We start from the raw sequence: 24,382 nt of genomic DNA on the forward strand, positions 1-24,382 counted from the left end.
CAGGGTTTGTATTAGTTTGCTAGGGCTGTCATAACAAAACGCCACAGACTGGGTGGCTTCAAGAATAGAAATTTGGGCTTCCCTGGTGGCACAGTGGTTGGGAGTCTGCCTGCTGATGCAGGAGACGCGAGTTCATGCCCCGGTCCGGGAGGATCCCACATGCCGTGGAGAGGCTGGGCCCGTGGACCATGGCCACTGGGCCTGCGTGTCCAGAGCCTGTGCTCTGTAGCGGGAGACGCCACAGCGGTGAGAGGCCCGCATACGGCAAAAAAAAAAAAAAAGAATAGAAATTTATTTTCTCTCAGTTCTGGAGGCTAGAAGTCTGAGATCAAGGTGTCTTCAGGTTTGGTTTCTCCTGAGGCCTCTCTCCTTGGCTTACAAGTGGCCACCTTCTCATTGTATCCTTACATGGTCCTCCCTCTGTCCACATATGCCCCTAGTGACTGTGTCCAAATTTCCTCCTCTCATAAGGACACTAGTTAGATTGAATTAGACCCATCCTAATGGCCTCATTTTAACTTAATCACCTCCTTAAAGGCCCCATATCTGAATATAGTCACATTCTGAGGCACTGGGGGTTTGGGCTTCAACATATGGATTTTGATGGAAGGAGACACAATTCAGCCCATAACAGGGTTCTAAGTAGTAAACAACAGAAATTGACTCATTGATTTTAGCAGGAAAAAAAATATTAAAAGGTCACTGAGGATTTTACAGAATCACAGGGAAGCCTTGGAAAATAGGCAGGAATGAGAGAGGTGAGGCAGTGAGTAACTAGACCACAACTCAGATCACATCACCAAACCAGTCTGGTGAGGGCATTGCTGCTGTGACCAGTGGAACTGCTGCCTCTGGATCCTGCATGCTGCCACTGCCCCACTGGCAACTCAGCATGCCTGCTGCTGCTCCCACTTTGCCACTAGAATGGATTCTCTATGGCCCCTACTCCTCTGGGTCACCAGCTCCTGATTCAAATTTGAGGTGGCTGTATCTGATGAGGACACATGCCCTTGCTTACTTGCAAGGGAGGCTGGAAAAACAATCATCTTGTGCTTCCTGCTTCTCTATAAGGCTCTGCCTTCCACCAAGACTCAAGAAGTCTCTCAACATAAGGAGATTCAGAGCCGGGGCACTCAGAATTACAAGTGTCCACTACACTTAACAAACATGTATTGAACTTTTAATTATCATCCCTTGGGAATACAAAGGTGACCAGCATCTTCCTTCAAGAGTTCCAAGTCTAGTATGGTGGGAGACAGATGAGTAAGTGGGCAATTTGAATACACTGCGATAATGGTCATGATGGAGGAAAGCAGGAGGGGGCTATTGAATTACAGAGAAGAGGAAATGACTCACATCAGGAGAAATCAGGGAAGATATTCTGGGAAAGATGATGGCATCTGAGACCTGAAGGACAAAGGAGTGCTAGCTAGCTAAGAAGTACATCTCTCTCCTACTATTCCAGGTGCCTGTTTTCAAAGCCTCTGAAATGAGACACTGCTTGGCATTAGCATCCAACATAGAGCTGTAGCCACTATTGGCCAGGTACCCCAGCCTTCTGATCTAAGGACAGAGATTGGACACAAGTTTCCACAATACAGAGACATACCCCCATATGCACTGAATTCATTCATTCCTTCATTAATATTCTCAATCTCTTTTGGAAATTTCTAGAACTGTCCAGCCCTTTGCTAGGCAGAGGTAGGAGATGAAAAAAGAGAAACCATGGCTGTGGAGAAAAACAGGCCTGCAGTGGGGCTAAGGATGTGGTCCTGGGGAAGGTCTGCTGGTCACTCAGACTCATTCCCACAGACTGGTACATTACCATGGTCCAGCATCCTGACAGGCTCAGAATCTTGATTTTTGTGGCACATGAAAAGTGGCTGCATCTCTCAGATTAGAGACATACCCTCAGACTCACCTTAACAAAGATCACTGTGACTGATCCATAAACCAAAAAAGACTCACATTAACAAAGATCACTGTGACTGATGCATAAACCAAAAGTCCATTTATTAATTTGCAAAAAAGAAGCACTATTTGCAAAGCCAATTTAATTCCCAAAGCAGACCAGAGCACACATCAGAAGATCTGTGCATTTTCTCATGGGAAGCCAAGTATCTGGGGGTAGCCTGGTAGGCCTGGAATCAGAGCAAGGGGTGCGAGTCAGTCTCAAGAGAGACCTCTCCATCAGTGAACTTAGACACTCTACTCACTTCAGCTGTTTCTCAACCCTGATTGCACATTAGAAGCATCTGGGGAGATTTCTTACGCGCTCATGCTTGGGCTCTCTCTTCGAGGTTCTGATTTAGTTGGTCACAGCAAAGCCCAAATGGGAATCTTACTCTAAAAGTAGGGCTTCCCTGGTGGCGCAGTGGTTGAGAGTCCGCCTGCCGATGCAGGGGACACGGGTTCGTGCCCCGGTCCAGGAAGATCCCACATGCCGTGGAGCGGCTAGGCCCGTGAGCCATGGCCGCTGAGCCTGTGCGTCCGGAGCCTGTGCTCTGCAACGGGAGAGGCCACAACAGTGAGAGGCCCGCGTACCGCAAAAAAAAAAAAAAAAAAGTAGCTGAGACTTCCCTGGTGGTCTAGTGGTTAATACTCCGTGCTCCCTATGCAGGGGGCCTAGGTTCGAACTCTGATCAGGGAACTAGATTCCGTATGCTGCAACTAAGAGCCCACATGCTGCAACTAAAAGATGCTGCGTACTGCAACAAAGACCCAGCACAGCCAAATTAATTTATTAATTAATTTTTTTAAAAGTAGCTGAGGCAAGTCTAACATGAAGCAAAGGGCTAATTTCTAGGTCTTGTCAAGGAAATCATAATGTTAATGTTACTTAGCTAAGACTTCTCATCCCAGGGCAGTGTCTGGAGAGATACCTATGACTTTCCCTTTTCAAGTTTCCATGGTTGACCATCCTCCTTTTTCTATTCACACAGATGTTCTCCAAACAGAATATGTTACAATTGATATGGTTTCCACTCATTAAGTTGCAGTCAGTTTCTAGGTCTGCAGCTTTAAAAATACTTCCAGATCACCTTGGCCACTTGGTGAGAGTTTTGAGTGCTCCCAAACTTCTCTGACAGTTTTACACAGGGGCTCTTCGCTTCCTATAGATGGTTAATTTCATTTATGGAGAGTAGATTTTACTTCAGGGGCAACCTTATTCTCAGTCTTTTTGAGGATGTCCCACTGTTTGCCATCAATCATCCAGAGATTAATCTGAGGCTGTGGAAATTCAAAGAGAAAGTTTAATTACGAGTTAACTCTGACTCTTATGGACACAGTGGTGGCTCAATTGAAACAATCAGAGAGGTTTTGACCTTTTCGGGGTATGTGACCTTGGGCAAAGGCTTTATCACCCTGAGTTTCATTTGTAACCTGTGGATTATCATGCCTAGGCTTTTATATATATATATATATATATATATATATATATATATATATTTTGGCTGCGTTGGGTCTTTGTTTCTGTGTGCGGGCTTTCTCTAGTTGCCGTGAGCGGGGACTACTCTTCGCTGCGGTGCGCGGGTTTCTCGTTGCAGTGGCTTCTCTTGTGGCGGAGCACGGGCTCTAGGCGTGTCGGCTTCAGTAATTGTGACACACGGGCTCTAGAGTGCAGGCTCAGTAGTTATGGCACACAGGCTTAGTTGCTCTGCGGCATGTGGGATCTTCCTGGAAGACCGGGGCTCTAACCTGTGTTCCCTGCATTGGCAGGCGGATTCTTAACCACTGCTCCACCAGCGAAGTCCTATCATGCCTAGGCTTTAGAGTTGTGGTGAGCAGTAAAGATACCATATGAAAAATCCTTGGCGTGATGTAAGCACTCAATGAAAATAACTTTTAATATTGATATTATTGAAGGAATCTGTTTTTCAAAAGTTAGGGAGTATTTCCTCAGAACCAAACTCCTTCTCTCTTTAGTTTTTTAGAATAGTAATTTTATCATGCTTTAAAAATAGTCATACATGCTCATAAAAAATTCAAGCAGTACAGAAAAACACAAGGAAGAAAGTAACAGATCACTCTTAATTCTAACGCTCAAAATAACATCTTTAACATATGGTGAAAATCATTCTGAACATCTTTATATGTATTTATACAGGATAATTGACACAGAGAAGTAATTTTAAAGGGCTCACACTGAGCAAGATGTTTCAAATAAAATATTTAATTAAAAAGCCTTATTGAAGTTAATTTAACAAATAAAAAATGACGAAAGGATTGATGAATGATAAGTTATAAAAGATTATGAAAATAATTGGAGTTGTCATCTTTTTTTAAACTACACATTTTAATGTTAGACAATATTGACTATTGTCTATCATAAGGATGATTAATACTATATACTTCTCCCATTTCCTCTCCTACTGTCTAATTTTTGTTATTATTTTTACTTTGCCAATATTCATAATGTTTACACTAATTCCTCAAGTTGTTTAGGCTAATTTCTAGATTTAAATAGATGCAATCTTTGGGACTTCCCTGGTGGAACAGTGGTTAAGAATCCACCTGTTAAAGAAGGGGACACGGGTTCGAGCCTTGGTTCAGGACAATCCCACATGCTGCGGAGCAACTAAGCCCGTGCGCCACAACTACTGAGCCTGCGCTCTGGAGCCCGTGAGCCACAACTACTGAGCCCATGTGCCACAACTACTGAAGCCCACACGCCTAGAGCCCGTGCTCAGCAACAAGAGAAGCCACCCCAATGAGAAGCCTGCGCACTGCAACGAAGAGCAGCTCCCGCTTGCCACAACTAGAGAAAGCCTGCGAGCAGAAATGAAGACCCAACGTAGCCAAAAATAAATAAATAAATCTATTAAAAAATTATTAAAAAAATAGGTGCAATCTTCATCACCAATGCTTCATGATAGCTTCTTTTCTTTATTTACATTCGTGTCTTGATTAGCTGTATTTCAGCATCAAGAAATTTTTTTCAAGAAGGATGCTGGATTCTTTAAATTTTTTCAATTTTAATAATAGTTTTAACAATTTTAAATTGTTGAAGCACCTGTTGCTTTTTAATTTAGCTGACAACATAGTTGGGTAAAATATTCATGGGTTACACTTTCCCTCAGAATGACGTAAACTTTTGCTGTGGAGAAGTCTGATGTGAATCTGATTTTATTCCTTTTTATAGATAACTTGCTTTTTCTGTTTGAAAAAAGAATTCTTTCTTCATCTGTGAAATTCAACAATTTGACCAGTATTAATCTCTCTTTTGATAGTATCACTAGAGAATTTATTATTTGCCTGTAATTTGCTGAATGACCTTAGGTTAAGACCCTGTCACTCTCTGGGCCTCATTTTCCCCAAACGTATAATGAGGGAGATAATGAGTCCTTTCAGCTTTGTCAGTCTATGCTCCTCTGATTGGATTCGTGAATGAGCAAGCAGGTAGTTTTCCTTTTATGGGTTGTTAGCAAAAAATACGTAAGAACTGAGTTTGAAGAGCTGCTTATGGAGGTTATTGCAGGACGTCAAGTTCTTGTGGGAAAGTGGACTAGAGCAACCATGTACAAGGTCCTTTTCCAGCCCTAGAGTGAATCTTGAATAACGATGCTTTGATATGTTTCTGTGACTGGGGGCCCAGTTGGCTACAGTCTGATGTTTCATAGAAGTTTAGAATAGGAATGTATCTTTCAGCCCTTCTAACCCAATGTTTATCATTCTACACATTAGCAACTGGATGCTCAGAGAGGGGGTATGGCTTGTACAAGGTCACACAGTGAGTTAGTGGCACAGTAAGGACTGGAATTCAGACTTTATAATTCTCAACCTACACTTTCTCCTCTGCAATGCAGTATGATGATGAGACTTAGAGCAGATCTAGACCCCAGATGAGCCCATTACCTTGACTCTGCCTTGTCATTGTTAACTGACACCAATGGGTCATCTATCTTTTTAGTGGGAACCTCTGGACATTTCAAGTGACGGTGAGGAGAAAGGATGAAAGTAGACAGATGCCCTCCTCTTTCATTAATTCCTTTCAAGTCCTACCCATCCTTAAAATGGCAGTTTCCATGTCCTCTATGAAGCCTTCTGATGCCAGAGTTTGAGGAGATCTTGCCTACCTCTCCATCCATCCATTCATCCAACCATCCAACCAGTCATCCATTTACTTGACAATTACTCACTGAACATCTTCTTTGTGCAAGGCTATTAGCTGGGGACCCATCAATGAATCAGTCATGTCTACACTTTCATGGAGCTACCAGGGCAGGAATAAAAGCAAATATGATGCAGTGCGGTAAACAGGCCCTCAAGACTCCCAATGCAACCTGGCCAGTTTTTCACTTTGAAGCTTCTCACAGCTACTCTCCTCCTCACTTATGATGATGGATTTTAGCTAGAATTGGGGGTAAATTTTTGAATAAACAGTAAAGTGACAAATCATAAAATGGTTATGAATAGAAAAAATGTTAAACTGTAGCACTTAAATTTCTACAATGTTTACTAGACTTATTGTTTTACCTAAATTATTTCCTGAATAGGTCTAAATTTAGAAAATTCAGAGTGAATTTGAAAAATGGCAAATGGCGAATAAAACTGTAGGGATATTAAGAGATTACAAAATGACCTCAAAAGTAAGTAACTACAGGGAATTCCCTGGCATTCCAGTGGTTAGGACTCGGCGCTTTCACTGCTGGGGCCCAGGTTCAATCCCTGATCGGGAAACTAATATCCCACAAGCTGCGTGGAGTGGCAAAAAACAAACAAACAAACAAACAAAAAATAAAATACATACAAACCCACATAACAAACCAACATAAAATACATACAGTGGAGGGCTTCCCTGGTGGCGCAGTGGTTGAGAGTCCGCCTGCCGACGCAGGGGACACGGGTTCGTGCCCCGGTCTGGGAAGATCCCACATGCCGCCGAGCGGCTGTGCCCGTGAGCCATGGCCGCTGAGCCTATGCGTCCGGAGCCCGTGCTCCGCAATGGGAGAGGCCACAATGGTGAGAGGCCCGCGTACCGCAAAAAAAAAAAAAAAAAAAAAATACATACAGTGGAAATGAAACTATAAAGAAAGTAACTGCAAAGGACAATTATCATGAAGCAGACTAGAAATTAAGAAACATAAAACTGGAACAAAGAAATAAACTAAAAAAAGACAACTTACCATGTTGATGCAGCTACACAATATGCAGGAATAATTCACAAAGAACTGTTAATAGAGGAATTGAGTGGTTGGCTGTTCAATAATAATCTCCTACAGTTACAGTGTCCCTAAAGTATGAGATGGGCAACCAACTTTGCTTTTTGTAGGGAAACTGCCTGCAACCTATAAATAACTATGAGTGACTAACAATAATCTTTACAGTTGGCAGCTCTATAACTCATAGAAAAAAATACAGAGGATTTATCACACAAAAGGCTACTAGTAAGATAACTGTTAAAGTGAACAAACCAGAACTATATGTATCAATATGGTTACATCTCAAAAATAAATGTTGAACAAAAAAACTCAAGTTGTAAAAATATATTTACATATGAAACCATTTATATAAAGTTAAAAAAAAGTTATCAGTATCAACACTTGTTTTGAAAAATCTCTATCAAATACATGTAGAAATAAATATAGATGTGTATGTATATGTGGGTTAGTATACGTATAAATATTTCCTAGCTCTGTCTGCTTAGAGCACCTAGAAGCAGTAATACCCCAGTAGCAATGATCACATCTAGTACCCAGATCTTTGTTTCTAATTACCTGTTTTCAATAAAAAGAATCAGTGCTCCTTGGAGAAGTGATTGATTCCAGGGCTGGAAAAATACAAGATGAGCCTGGAGCATCTTGTGGTGCTAGGATAGAGACATGTCAAAAAGACACAGAAGCCAACCAAAAGAGTTCCCAATGGCCAAAACTTGAATAATTTGAGCAACAAAATAAATAATCATAGTTTAGATTATAACCCAAAGAATGAAATAAAATCACTAAGTCCTTACTGATATAAATAAATGATTGAATAAATAAACAAATGAGGGAGAAGGAAATAGTCTCCCTTACAGAAGAATTTCGGTAAATAAAAGTAGAAGGAATTAGGGAATTAGAAAATCACATTAGAACATCAAAGTATTAACTGCATCAAGCAAGGTCCACTAATAAATACTGTAATTAGTGGGTTAAAATTTAAGATGAAACAAGGTATCTGCATAGCTTCAAATTATATCTCCCCAAATATTTTTTTAGAAAAGGAAAAATAGTAAGTTTACAACGGAGAAACCTGGCAGCCCCATGTTAACCAAGTAATCAAGATAAATATCCCAAGTAATAGGATGTATCAGTATTGTGTATGCCTGATTGGATGCATTGAAAAGGGCACATAGCTTTTGTGATACTCTTCTCCAAAATCCATAGCCTTAATTGAATCATGAGAAAACCTTAGACAAACCCAAATTGAGGAACATTCTACCAAGACAAGTACTCTTCATAATTCTCAAAGTCATGATAGAAGAGGAAAGACTAAGGAACTGTTACAGATTGAAGGAGACTAAGGAGACACGATGATAACTAAATGCCTGTAGGGTCCTAGATTGGATTCTAGAATAGAAAAAGGACATTAGTGGAAAACCTGATAAAGTCTGAATAAAGACTTCAGTTTAATTAATAGTATGACATTTGTGTTAATTTCTTAGTTTTGATAATGATACCATGATTGTGTAGTATGTTAATATTACGGAAATTTGGGTATATTATTTTGCATAATTTTTTGTATATTTGAAATATTTCATTAAAAATGGAATATATAGTTCAATGCCAAAATGAACATTTGTGATAAGGCCTTACCCTCTTCCCTTGCACTGACCAATAGCCAAAACTTGAGCTACCCTCCCCTTGCTCCTGCCTTTGATTTAAGGGCAGAAATGTGAGTTGGGGGAAGATCGTAAAGGACCTTTAATGCTTGCACTTTATCCTGGAGTAATGAGAAGCTGTTAAAAGGTTTTCAGCAGGAGAGAGATGTGGTCACATGTGTTTTACGAATACAACTCTGATGTGATACACACGTTAACAAATTAAAGAATAAAAACCATATGATCATCTCAATAGATGCAGAAAAAACTTTTGACAAAATTCAACAACGATTTATGATAAAAACTCTCTAGGAAGTGGGCATAGAGGGAATATACCTCAACATAATAAAGGCCATATATGACAAACCCACAGCTAACATCATACTCAATGCTGAAAAGCTGAAAGCATTTCCTCTAAGATCAGGAACAAGACAAGGGATGCCCACTCATGCCACTTTTATTCAATATCATATTGGAAGTCCTAGCCACCACAATCAGATGACAAAAAGAATACAAAATAAAAAAGGAATAAAAGGAATCCAAATTGGAAAGGAAGAATTAAAATTGTCACTGTTTGCCGATAACATGATACTATACAGAGAAAATCCTAAAGATGCCACCAGAAAACTACTAGAGCTCATCAATGAACTCAGTAAAGTTGCAGGATACAAAATTAATATACAGAAATCTGTTTCATTTCTATACACTAACAGTGAACTATCAGAAAAAGAAATTAAGGAAACAATCCCATTTACCATTGCATCAAAAAGAATAAGAGGGGCTTCCCTGGTGGCGCAGTGGTTGAGAGTCAGCCTGCTGATGCAGGGGACACGGGTTCATGCCCCGGTCCAGGAGGATCCCACATGCTGGGGAGCGACTGGGCCCATGAGCCATGGCTGCTGAGCCTGCGCGTCTGGAGCCTGTGCTCCGCAACGGGAGAGGCCACAACAGTGAGAGGCCCGAGTACTGCAAAACAAAACAAAACAAAACAAAAAAAAGAATAAGATACCTAGAAATAAACCTACCTAAGAAGGTAGGAGACGTGTACTCAGAAAACTGTAAGACACTGATGAAAGAAATTGAAGGTGATATAAACAGATGGAAAGATATACTGTGTTCTTGGATTGGAAAAATGAATATTGTTAAAATGGCCATACTACACAAGGCAATTTACAGATTCAATGCAATCCCTATCAAAATACCAATAGCAGAGACTTCCCTGGTGGTCCAGTGGTAAAGAATACACCTTACAATGTAGGGGACATGGGTTCGATCCCTGGTGAGGGAAATAAGATCCCACATGCCACGGGGCAACTAAGCCCGTGTGCCACAACTATTGAGCTTGTGAGCTTCAACTAGAGCCTGCGGGCCACAAACTACAGAGCCCATGTGCCCTGGAGCCTGCATGCCACAACTAGAGGAGAGAAAAACCCGCATGGCACAACTAGAGAGAAGCCCACGCACCACAACAAGAGTCTGCATGCCACAATGAAAGATCTCGCATGTCTCAACGAAGATCCTGCATGCCGCAACTAAGACCCGATGCAGCCAAAAATAAATAAAATAAATAAATAGATAAATAATCTTAAAAAAATACCAATAGCATTTTTACAGAACTATAACAAATAATTTAAAAATTTGTATGGAAACACAAAAGACACTGAATAGCAAAAAACAATCTTGAGCAAGAAGAACAGAGCTGGAGGAATTATGGTCCCTAACTTCAGACTATACCACAAAGCTATGGTAATCAAAACAGTATGGCACTGGCACAAGACAGACATATGGATCAATGGAACAGAATAGAGAACCCAGAAATAAACCCACGTACTTATGATCAAGTCTTCTATGACAAAGGAGGCAAGAATATGCAATGGAGAAAAGAAAGTCTCTTCAATAAATAGTTCTGGGAAAATTGGACAGCTACATGTAAAAGAATGAAATAAGAACATTCTCTAACACCATACACAAAAATAAACTTAAAATGGAGTAAAGACCTAAATATAAGACTGGAAACCATAAAACTTCTAGAGGAAAATATAAGCAGAACACTCTGACACAGATTGTAGCAATATTTTTTTGGATTGGTCTCCTAAAGCAAAGGAAATAAAAGCAAAAATAAACAAATGGGACCTAATTAAACTTAAAGCCTTTTGCACAGTAAAGGAAACCATAAACAAAATTAAAAGACAAGCTACTGAAGGACAGAAAATATTTGCAAATGATATAACCAATAAGGGGTTAATATCCAAAATATATAAACAGCTCATACAACTCAACATCAAAAAAACCCCAACCCGATTAAAAAATGGGCAGAAGACCTGAACAGACATTTCTCCAAAAAGGACATGCAGATGGCCAATAAGAACATGAAAGGGTGCTCAACATCGCTAATCATCAGGGAAATACAAAACAAAACCACAATGAGATATCACCTCACACCTGTTAGAATGGCCATCATTAAAAAGAACACAAATAACAAATGTTGGAGAGGTTGTGGAGAAAAGGGAACACTCAAACACTGTTGGTGGGAATGTAAATTGGTGCAGCCACTGTGGAAAACAGTCTGGAGATTTCTCCAAAAACTGAAAATAGAACTACCATATGACCCAGCAATTCCACTCCTGAAAGACACAAAAACAGTCCAAAAACAATCCAAAAAACCCAGAAATACTAGTTCTAAAGGATACATGCAGGGACTTCCCTGGTGGTCCAGCAGTTAAGACTCCCAATGCAGGGGGCCCAGGATCGATCCCTGGTCAGGGAATTAGACTTCGCATGCCGCAACTAAAAGCAAAAAGATTTTGCATGCCACAAATAAAGATCCCACACGCGGCAACGAAGATCCCGTGTGCTGCAACTAAGACCTGGCACAACCAGATAAATAAATAAATAAATAAGAGTTAGCTGGATGTATTGTAAAATATATGTGCTATTTTCCTTGTAGTAAAGTTTTCATACTTAAAAATCATATGTATTATTTTATAGCTCAATTTCAACTTAAGATATATGATTAGTGATTTTAAAATGTACCGAACAGTTAGATAATGTTAATATTAGACTCTATGAATTGATAAATTCAAATGTGAAACCTGTACTCATTTCTACATGAGAATACATATGCAAATTATTCATTAAATAACTTCTAAAATTGACTTGCTAAAAAAACAAAAAAGAGCTGGATGATGAGCTGGGGATATGAGCAGGAAGAGACAGTTGGAATGGCATTGGCACGTGGAAAGGCCCACAGGCTTTAGGAGCCAAATGTTATTCAGGAAACTAAAAATTGCATATTGACTGGAGCATACAGTATGGGACGTGAGACAAAGCTGAGAGACTGCTGGAGGTCAGCTCATTTAAGACTTTATGGTCATGTTGGAGTACTCATAGATCCTCTCGCTGGGACTGGTTTTGTTCTAGGTACCAGGGATATACAGAATTGAACCAGACTTTAAAGTACTTTAACCCCAGGCCTTAAATAGCTCATCAGGTGGGGTAGAACCATTCTGACAATGGCTGTGCAGCACGACAAATATGATGATAGAGGTAAGAAGAGATTTTCATGGGAATTCACAGAAGAGGTACTTAAAGAATAAAATTATTTCATCATATTGCCTTTTGAGTTATTGCATATTGCCTCCAAACTCAGATTAGATTAGATTAGATTAATCAGTTGTAGGATTAAGTTTAGATTAATGTTCTTTTTAGACACACAGAAAAATGGTTTAGCCACTTAGGCAACCAAGCAATTCCTAGTATAGTTCTTGCTTATGACCTCTTTCTTTCCTTTTCATAAACTCTCACTTACCCTTTAAGACTCTGCTGAACTGCCCCCTTCCCACTTTACTCCAGATAGAGTTAGAAATCTTCCCCTCTGTGTCCCTATTATAGCATTTATCATAATACACTATTTTTATTTTCTGTATCCCCACAAGACCTTTTTCCCCCCACCAACTAGACTTCTTAAGCATAGAGATTTCATCATGCTCATCCTTCAGCCAAGTCATTCCACAAATATTTATCAAGCACCTACTATGTGATGGTCATCAAGTTAGGTGCTGCAGATTCAGTGATAACCCAGATAAGATTCAGTCCTTGCTCTCACAGAGCTTATAGTCTAGTGCAGAAGGCAAACAAGTAAATGGGCAAGAACAGTAAGTATGACAAATACTATGATAAGGAAAGTGTACAGTGCCACGGGAGCCCAGAGCAGGGGCACATAACTTACTTGAGGGGGATAATGTAAGGCTTGCAGAAAGAAATAATTTAAGCTGAGAACTGAAGGATAAGCATGAGTTAGAGGGGCAAACCGGCAGTGGAGGTTCCAGAGCTGAGCAAGAGCACAACACATTAAAGAAACTGAAAGAAGTTCACAGAGCAGTGGAGTTTGGGGGGAGGTTGTAGCGATTGGGTGGAGGAGTGATGGGAGAAAGCGGGGAGCCATTAGAGATCAGTGTTTAACATGGTGGTGTACACATAGAAAGCACTATGTGAATATTTGTTGGATGAATGGCTCATTTACCTGAGGAAGTGAGACCTTTGGGAAAGCCAAGTTTGTGTGCAGTTGTTTGTTCTCTTGATCTCTGGAAGGCATTTGTATTGGGTTGGTTAAAAGCCTGGTTTCTGATACCAACTACTTAGATTTGAATCCTGGCTTTGACAATTAATAGCTGAGGTGACCTAGACAAATTACATAAATGCTTTTGTGTCATTTACCTTATCTTTAAGTTAGAGACAATAATACTACTACATAGGATTGTTGTCAAGATTAAAGATTAAGTTAATATATATAAAGCATTAGAACAGAGCCTAGAACTAAGCACTGTGTGTTTGATATTATTATTCCTACATTCATCAAAACATTTATTGAGGGACAAAGTACTGTGACAGCTGTGAAAATAAGATGTGGCTCCAGCCATGGAGGAGGACCATAAAGTCTGGTGAGGGAGAAGATTCATAAATAAATAATTACAACACTACATGATCAAGCAGGGTGATAGCAGTAAGTGCTACAGAATTAAAGAAGAGGGAGTGACTCATTTTCTCCAAAGAAGCCAAGGGAGAATACAGAGGGAAGGATGCATTTAAGCTGGGTGAAGAAGAATGAACAGTTTGCCAGCAAAGAAAGGCAATAGAGCTTATCAGGCCAAGGAAGCACCATGTTGCAAAGGTTTAGTAGCATGCAAGCCTAAGGCATGTTTACCAAACAGCAAGGACACTAGAAATCTTTTATGTTCCAGGGTCTATGTTAGGCATTTTAAAAAAGTTATTTCTTTTACTTTTCATAAGAACTGTTACATGTACCCACTCTACTTGATACTTATATAGTACTTACTGTTGCAGTCACCTTGTATATATTAACTCAATCCTTATGACAACTGTATGAAATAGGTACTATTATTATTCCCACTTTGCAGATGAGGAAATTGAGGCAAAAAAGGTGAAGTACCTTATTCAAAGTCATACAGCTAGGAGATGGCAGGGCCAAAATTCAAACCTGCAGTTTGACTCCAGAATCTGTGGTCTTAATCACTACTAACTTATTCTTCACCCCCAACTCCCACCCACTAGTTGTTGATTTTGATCTGCTATAGTTATGGAAACTAGATATCCAAACTCGTTGGAACTGCATGTAAAGTAAGAGTTGAAAGTCACTTCTGGGACAAAAGTGCATGAACTCTCCAGCATGTGCAGACTGCACAAGACTGTACATAAAAATGCTTGAACATAACTCCTCCCCCTCTCTGACTCTCACATTTGCTTTAGCCAGCAAATGTGGGTTGGGGGTAGGGTGGATATTTATTGGATTACACAGGATGTCTCAAGCCACACATGTTTCTCTGGGGGTCCATTTTAAACTTGAATCCTCCAACCAGCAAGTTGCTCTCTCTGGAAACAAAAAAAGTTTAAAATACTCCCTTCACTGCAGGGGAGGGCAAAAGTGGGCAGAAAATGCAACACAGACAAGACATGTGATAAAAAGTTAAGATTTTATCTAGAGCTAGGCAGAGCCATACTAATTCACAAAGAGTAACATTTCAGGGGACAATCAGAAATAAGAAGAGAGAGTTTTGCAGGCTTATTAGAGGAAGCAAACTTCCACAGAACTATGATCGATTAAGACTATACCGAAAGTGAACCTTGAGAAAATACATCCATGGAGATCTAGATTAAGGGCTCCAGGCAGAAGAGAATTTACAGAAATTGCATAGTGCAAAAAGTAAAGTCCAAATTGGACCTGAGGAATTCATATTGGTTAAGAGCTTTCCCTAAGTTTTTTAGAAAGAAAGAACTGAAAGTTTAAACCAGAACCTAATAAACCACCTTTGAAGATCTTTATACAGATTTACGTGTAAGTCAATGGGTGGTAAACTGTACATTCTCATTTCAGAGCGTGGGCTCAGTCTTTCTCAGTGAACCCTTTTGTGACCTTCATAAAATCTCCAGTTAAAGAATCACTCTATGTATGACCTATAGATAGCAATCTAGAAGGCTAGACCTGACTCGATATGTAGTCAAAATTCTGTTTTCCAGAGTGGACGAAAAGAGGAGAACGCTTCATTTTTAGTCTGAGTGTCATATATAGAACACAAACTTCCTGACAACTCTGAGGATGTTCAGAGTTCTTCTTGCGTGTGAAACTGCTTGAGAGCTGGATTCTGGATAGGTGGAATTTATAGCAACATTATGTCCCAGATTTTTGAGGACAGCTCAGATTTCAAACATTGTAACTATAAGTAGGCTTATAAACCTGTGCTCTTGTGTATCCTAATTTGGATAGAGAGGAAAACATGGGCATAATATAAGTGATCTTTTCTTGGACTTTATGATAAGGAAGGAAGTCATGTTTGGGTTAGAGGGGTAACAGTGCTCTTTTAAGAGTATTCCTTGGTAACAGGGTTACGAAAGCTGTCTTATGTGTGAAAAATGCTGGGAGAAACTCCTGCAAAATTGAGGATGTGTGTGCCATTTGGAGAGAATAGAAAAGTCTGGGGGAGAGAAGTCTGAGGACAAAACAGAGAGAGGCGGCTCCTAGTGAAGGTCAGCTGTGTCCCTGTTGAAGAGGAGGAAAGGGTTGAAAGTTTGAGAAAACTGGGAGAGGGAGAAGGAGAAGATAGCATTAAAAGAGAAGCTTAGAGAGAAACTTAAAAGACTCAGGAGAGTGAAAGTGAGGAGAGAGGAGGAAAAGAAGAAAGACTAGGGAGAACAAGAGGAGAAAAGGGAGTGAGAATGTGCAGAGGAGAGCTACAGCAAGTAAGCCTTCATGGGTCAGAGAGACAAGGGGGAACCTTGAGGCTCCTCTCAAGGTTGTAGAAGTCTGGAGGGCCCCTGGAGGAGTGTTGGGAGAGATCTAAGGCAGGGCAAGGATTCTGGAACTGGGCCAAGGGCTGTCTAAACAAGAAAACTCAGAGCTGCATATAAGATGAACTGGTGATCCCTCCAAGGATCCCTTTGACAGCCTACGCTCCAAAGCGGTGCGTGATCTTGGGTCATATTCTCTGGGGAACTTTGGCGACACAGCAAGATTTTCCATTGATGTTGTCTAACCTTAAGGAAATCTCTCTCTAAAATATTGTTGTCTTGCAAGGTGGGGGTACTTAGCTATTTAGAAGGTGTGTTTCTGAGAGACATCAAAGTAAGTGAAGTGTGGCAAGTCTCCACTCTCCCCAAATCTGGCACGTCTATATTTCCAGTCAGTATTTTTTTTTAAGGAAAATATATCTGTAGATACTATAGCCTTTGCTCAGAGATTCTGAGAAGCCTATCATTTTTAAAGCTTGAAAATATTTGTTTGGTTTTCTCTCCCATATAATAGTGGAAGTGGAATTTAGGACAAACCTCTTAAATCAATTTGGCAGTACACATCAGGAACCTTTAAAAATTTCACACTACTTGATATAGAAATCCCACATCTGAGAATTTTCTCTGAGGAAATAATCTTATAGTGCTTTATACATTTATGCAAAAAGCATTATTTAGAATAGAAAAAAATTAGGAGTAACTTAAATGCCTAACAATATGGGACCGGTTAAGCAAACTCTGGCGCCTTCTCTTATATAATATTTTGCAGTTGCTAAAACTGTATTTACAAAGAATTCTTAATGATGGGGAGAAATACTTATGATAAAATATTAAGTAAAAATATATTATGTGCAAAGTGTGATCTCAACTATGCTAAAATGCATTATAAAAAAAAAGACTGAAAGGAAATATGCCAAAAAGTTGTTTAGATTGATTGTCTTAAGACAGTGGGGTATGGTCTATTGTTATTGTTATTTTCTTCTTTATGTTTTCCTAAATTTTCCAGATTTTCTGCAAAGGGCATGTAATTCTATTATAATCAGAAAAAATAAAAATTTAGTTTTAAAAGTTTAAGAAAACAGGGGACTAAATATTTACAAGCATAAGTCACTTAGTCAAAAATAATTTTACAAAAGATTTAGAAGTTGTAAAAAAATGTTAAAGGAAAAAAAGCAAAATTGTTAAAAAGAATAAAATGAAACTTTTATTTAAAATATTAATTTAAAATTCTTTTATTAAAAATAAAACTTAAAATGCAAGTGGTTATGAAAACTATATAACAACATGAGAAATGCATATGATTTAAGGTTAAATGAAAATAAGACAAAATCATTAAGATTACAACTATCCAGTCCAACACTGTAAGCAACTACATTCAGCTCACAATATGCAGTAGGCACCCAGTAAAAGGGACTTCTGTATACATACTGCCCTCCTACAGCAGCTAGCACTTGAACCTTTCCACCCTTTGCACTCTTGCCCCTTGCCTCCTCATTTTATTGTTTTTTTATACATCTTTATTGGAGTATAATTGCTTTACAATGGTGTGTTAGTTTCTGCTTTATAACAAAGTGAATCAGTTATACATATACATATGTTCCCATATCTCTTCCCTCTTGCATCTCCCTCCCTCCCACCCTCCCTATCCCACCCCTCTAGGTGGTCACAAAGCACCTAGTTGATCTCCCTGTGCTATGCAGCTGCTTCCCACTAGCTAGTTTGGTAGTGTATATATGTCCATGCCACTCTCTCACTTTGTCACAGCTTCCCTTCCCCCTCCCCATATCCTCAAGTCCATTCTCTAGTAGGTCTGTGTCTCATTTTAGACGCATATTTCTGATTTGGTTTTCTTTTAGATTCTGTCTTGCTCCTGCCAAAATATGGTCAGAGACTACTTTTAGTTATGCTTCTCCATATCTGACCTAGTCCCTGGTACTCTGCTATCAGCATAGGCCAGCTACCTTATCCTGAAGAGTGAACTGTTTTTTTTTTAAAAAAAGGAGAAAGACTGGTAGGAAGTCCAGTATACCAAAATGCTAATAGTACTGTAGTAGGATTATCCATAGTTTATGCCACTTTTCTTTAGGTTTGAGATTTTTGCAATGTGGTTATGTTAGGTTTATTATTTAAAGTTTGAATTAAAGTCACTTGCCAAGTACTTTCACAGGTAATTATTGAATTCCCCTCCCTTTCGTGATTTCCAAGGATGGATATAAAATTGATAAACCTTTAGCTAAGAAGATACTGGGTCTGAGATCCTAGCTGGGTCAGAGAAACTGTTCTTCACCTTTTTCTCTCCAAAGTAGACTCTGCACAGCCAAAACAGAGATATGGGATTATCTAAAACTTTAGATACTCTCCAACAGCTGTAGGAACGAGTCAAAACTCTTTAATATGGCTCCCGAAACCCTTCACAATCTATTGCCATTCTACTTCTCCAACTTTTTTATCCCAGTAATCTGCTAACCTTTTTCTTTCTTCCTTACCCTATGCTACATCAGACTACTTGCCATTCCTTAAACACATATTAACTTTTTTCACTTTTTTAAATTGATATATAAGATTCATATAGCAAGAAGCACAAAACTTAAGTGCACAACTCAATGGTTGTTCACAGATGTATACATGCGTGAGCACCACCCAGATCAAGCTCTAGAAAATTTCTAATACTCTAAAAGACTCCCCTGTACCACTTTCCAGTCTGTATCTACATCCCCACCCAGAGATTACAACTATTCTGTCTTCCATCAACAAAAATTAATTTTCTGTTCTTGAATTTAAAAAAATGGAAACACACCATATATATTCCTTAAAACACATAGTATATCTTAATGATTCCTCTGAGAATAGGAATGTTAAATATCTGTCATGTGCTAGTGTTCTCCCATTCAGCATCCATGGCAGAAATTACTATTCATCATTCCTTCTTATTGCGCCTAGATTGAGTTTTAGGCTCCTCTACTAAACTGCATACCAGCAGTCACGACTGGTTGTTCAGAGTTGGCACTAGTGAAACCTCCCTGGATAAGAATAACCTCTTCTACATGAGAACTTTTATCTCTGCCATTCACAACACAGTTAATAAGTCGTTTAAGTCTCGTTATCCTATCACTGTAACATCTCTCTGATCTGTCCCTTTTTTCTATTCCTACTGCTTCTGCTTATTTCAAGCTTTCATAATCCCTCACCTGATTTTCTACAATATCCCCTTACTGTTTTCCCTGCCTTCAGTTTTGGCTTCTCTATTCTTATCTACCCACTGCTAATTAATTTTTTTAACATTGAAATATGACAACATCATTCTCCTGGTTGAAACCCTTTAAGGACTACCTTTCAGGTTAAGGCCAGGGGCTTAGCATGGTATTGCAGGCCTCATGATCTGCCCCTGCCCATCTCTCCAGTATCATCTCCTGTACCCTGCCCTCCAGTATTCCAGATTCTTGCAGATTCCTGAAACATGTCCTGCCCTTTTCCTACTCTACATCTTGAATGCTCCTCCTCTCCTTTAGATGGCTGTTTCACTCACCCTTCAAGGATATTTCAAGAATATTTATTATCCAAACTTTTGTTGATCATTCTTTCCTAACAAAAGATTATTCTCTCTCAGACAAAATTAGTTATCCCTTATTTGTGTTCTCATACATAAACTTATTATGGCAATTATCATGTTCTATCAGTACCTGTTTACATTTCTGAGAGTCCCTTGAGGGAAAAGAGCTTTGCAGCTCCAGAACTCATCAGAGTGCATGTCATTTTTTTTAACAATTTTTTAATGTTCTGGTAAAATACACAAAACATAAAATGTACTACCTTTACCTTTTTTTTTTTTTTTTTTGCGGTACGCAGACCTGTTACTGTTGTGGCCTCTCCCGTTGTGGAGCACAGGCTTCGGACGCGCAGGCTCAGCGGCCATGGCTCACGGGCCCAGCCGCTCCGCGGCATGTGGGATCCTCCCGGACCGGGTCAAGAACCCATGTCCCCTGCATCGGCAGGCAGACTCTCAACCACTGCGCCACCAGGGAAGCCCTATCTTTACCATTTTTAAGTGTACAGTTCAGTAGCATTAAATACATTCATATTGTTGTGCAACCATCACCACCATTCATCTCCAGAACTTCTTTCATCTGCAAAATTGAAACGCTATACTTATTAAACAGTAATTCCTCATTCTCCCCTCTCCCCAGTCCCTGGCAACCACCATTCTACTTTCTACGATTTTGTCTATTCTAAGTACGTTATGTAAGTAGAATCACACAGTATTTGTCTTTTTGTGACTGGCTTATTTCATTTAGCACAGTGTCATTAAGGTTCATCCATGTTGTAGCATATGTAGAATTTCCCTTTTTTTTTTTTTAAATTGGAGTATAATTTAAAAGTACAATATTGTGTTAGTTTCTGCTCTACAATGAAGTGAATCAGCTATATGTATACATATATCCCCTCCCTCTTGGACCTCCTGTCCCCCCTCCCACCATCCCACCCATCTAGGTCATCATAGAGCACCGAGCTGAACTTCCTGTGCTTTATAGGACGTTCCTGCTAGCTATATATTTTATGCATGGTAGTGTATATATGACAATCCTAATCTCCCAATTTGTCCCACCCTTCCCTTCCCCCCCATGTCCACATGTACGTTCTCTACGTCTATGCCTCTATTCTTGCCCTGCAAATAGGTTCATCTGTACCATTTTTCTAGATTCCACATACACGCCTTAATATATGATATTTGTTTTTCTCTTTCTGGCTTATTTCACTCTGTATGACAGACTCTAGGTCCATTCAAATCTCTACAAATGGCCCAATTTCATTCCTTTTTATGGCTGAGTAATTATCCATTCATCTGTCGATGGGCATTTAGGTTGTTTCCATGTCCTGGCTATTGTAAATAGTGCTGCAGTGAACATTGGGGTACATGACTCTTTGAATTATGGTTTTCTCAGGGTATATGTCCAGTAGTAGGATGGCTGGGTCATATGGTAGTTCTATTTTTAGTTTTTTAAGGAACCTCCATACTGTTCTCCACAGTCGGTGTATCAATTTACATTCCCACCAACAGTGTAAGAGAGTTCCCTTTTCTCCACACCTTCTCCAGCATTTATTGTTTCTAGATTTTTTGATGATGGCCATTCTGACTGGTGTGAGGTGATACCTCATTGTAGTTGTGATTTGCATTTCTCTAATAATTAGTGATGCCGAGCATCTTTTCATGTGCCTCTTGGCCATCTGTATGTCTTCTTTTTGTGTGTGTGTGTGTGTTCACTTACTTTAATAACACTACATTTACCATGTTATCACCATGGAATGTAAATTCAGGTTAGACAAGAGAATCTCACAAGTACAACAAAGCATTCTGTAGTATACCAAAGTTTGTATAATGTCTGACCAAACCAGCTTGCTCATAAATCACTTCCATTACAGGCAATTTATTTAGTTTAACATTTATGATTCTTTCAGAGAAAATAAACAGACTGCACACATTTAAAAAGTATTTTTCATTTACCTTTGCATTAGCACTTAAAATATACACTTCTATTTCAAAATGCCATTTAAAAATTATTCTAAGATAACAGCAGCAAACTATAATTCTGCAATTACAAAACAGCTAAACGGGGATCTACAGTTAAGTTATTCTCATGTTACAACTATGATTCTGAAACAGATACTACTTCAAAGCAACTGTTACCAGCTCTTTAGTTTTGATTTAAAAACACACACATAGTTGCTGGGAGGTTTATAATGTTGTATTCCATGCACTGTTCTGAAAGGGTTCTTCAAGAACCAACCAGACCTTAAAAACAGTACTCAGTCCACAAGGCAGTCAGAAAGAGTTAAATTAACTGGGGTAAATAGGATTCCTACATTACATCAAAAGCATATGATATTCTGCAGCAACTGGGAGCATTTTCAGGTTTGACATGTTGTCCTCTTTACAACTAATTTTATCAGAAGAGTTTAAGAAGGTGGACACTGTACCACTATCAAGTGCATTTAAAAGTGACATGTTTTTGTGCTAATCTGACTCCCCTGAATGACCTAGCTAGTGAACTAGTCACTAGGCAAATCAAGCCTGCAAGAAAGGAAGCCAATATTCAAATTATCATGTTATTGTCCAACCCATAGAATTTATTTTCAATATAAACATATAACCTCAATGAGATGTCTAACTAAAGCAAGCACCACCAAGACCAAGACAGCATCTCCTCTTCTAAGGTTTAGGTTCTGCCCAGAATTCTTGATACATGGAATAGCCCATACCAAGAGTCATTGCTCCCACAACAAAGCCTTGGGCTGCCACGCGCATGTGGATCAAGTGAACATTTTAGTATTGCCCCTGCTCTTCAATTTATATAATCCATATGCAAAGATTGCTGCAAAACGTGCCATTCCAATGGGGACAAATGGTGCCTCTCTAGCTTTTAGGATAAGTTTAGATCCCTGATCTTCATCATATGAAGAAAGAGAAACATCTGTGTCACTTGACATAGTGATTGAAGAATCTTCAGACAATGGCACAACATCACAGGCTCCTACTGGCTTCTCGGTATGTCTTCTTTGGTGAAATGTATATTTAGGTCTTCTGCCCATTTTTGGATTGGGTTTTTTTTTGATATTGAGCTGCGTGAGCTGTTTGTATATTTTGGAGATTAATCCTTTGTCTGTTGCTTCGTTTGCAAATATTTTCTCTCATTCTGAGGGTTGTCTTTTCATCTTGTTTATGGTTTCCTTTGCTGTGCAAAAACTTTTAAGTTTAATTAGGTCCCATTTGTTTATTTTTGTTTTTATTTTCATTACTCTAGGAGGTCAGTCAAAAAAGATCTTGCTGTGGTTTATGTCAAAGAGTGTTTTTCCTACTTTTTCCTCTAAGAGTTTTATAGTGTCTGGTCTTACATTTAGGTCTTTAATCCATTTTGAGTTTATTTTTGTGTATGGTGTTAGGAAATGTTCTAATTTCATTCTTTTACATGTGGCTATCCAGTTTTCCCAGCACCACTTATTGAAGAGGCAGTCTTTTCTCCATTGTATGTTCTTGCCTCCTTTGTCATAAATTAGGTGATCGTATGTGTGTGGGTTTTTCTCTGGGCTTTCTATCCTGTACCATTAATCTATATTTCTGGTTTTGTGCCAGTACCATACTGTTTTGATTACTGTAGCTTTGTAGTATAGTTTGAAGTCAGGGAGGTTGATTCCTCCAGCTCCGTTTTTATTTCTCAAGATTGCTTTGGCTATTTGGGTGTTTGGCTTTGTTGGTGTTTCCATACAAATTGTTAAATTTTTTGTTCTAATTCTGTGAAGAATGCCATTGGTAATTTGATAGGGATTGCATTAAATCTGTAGATTGCTTTGCATAGTATAGTCATTGTCTCAATATTGATTCTTCCAATCCAAGAACATGGTATATTTCTCCATCTGTTTATGTCATCTTTGATTTCTTTCATCAGTGTTTTATAGTTTTCTGAGTATATGTCTTTTCCTCTTTAGGTAGGTTTATTCCTAGGTATGCATTTCCTTTCTTTTTAAGGCTGAATAATATTCCATTACATGTATATACCACATCTGCTTATCCATTCATCTGTCAATGAATACTTGGATTGCTTTCACTTTTTAGCTATTGTGAATAATGCTGCTATGAATATGGGTGTAAAATACCTCTTTGGTACCCAGTTTTCAAGTCTTTGGAGTATATGTCCCGAAGTGTAATTGCTGAATTATATGGTAATTCTTTTCTTTTGTTTGTTTTAAAAGAAGGAGTCAGTGTTTCTAGAATTTTTTTTTTGGTTGTGCTGGCCTTAGTTGTGGAAGGTGGGCTCCCTAGTTGCAGCTTGCCAGCTCCATAGTTGCGGCATGCATGTGGGATCTAGTTCCCTGACCAGGGATTGAACCTGGGCCCCCTGCGTTGCGAGCGTGGAGTCTTTTTTTTTTTTTAATTAATTAATTTATTTTTGGCTGCATTGGTTCCTCGTTGCTGCATGTGGGCTTTCTCTAGTTGTGGCAAGCGGGAGCTACTCTTTGTTGCAAAGTGCGGGCTTCTCATTGCAGTGGCTTCTCTTGTTGTGGAGCATGGGCTCTAGGCACGCAGGCTTCAGTAGTTGTGGCACACGGGCTCAGTAGTTGTGGCTCGCGGGCTCTAGAGCACAGCCTTAGTAGTTGTGGCACATGGGCTTAGTTGCTCCATGGCATGTGGGATCTTCCCAGACCAGGGCTTGAACCCATGTCTCCTGCATTGGCAGGCGGAGTCTTAACCACTGCACTACCAGGGAAGTTCCTATATGGTAATTCTAT

General features: G+C 39.3%; 1 pseudogene; it reads right to left on the reverse strand.

The window, feature by feature from the left end:
* Positions 1-22,265: 22,265 nt before the first annotated feature.
* On the reverse strand, positions 22,266-22,585 carry LOC115860518 (HIG1 domain family member 1A, mitochondrial pseudogene; annotated as a pseudogene).
* Positions 22,586-24,382: the final 1,797 nt, after the last annotated feature.

The sequence above is a fragment of the Globicephala melas genome, chromosome 1 (assembly GCF_963455315.2).
Source record: "Globicephala melas chromosome 1, mGloMel1.2, whole genome shotgun sequence".
NCBI classification, from domain to species: Eukaryota; Metazoa; Chordata; class Mammalia; order Artiodactyla; family Delphinidae; genus Globicephala; species Globicephala melas.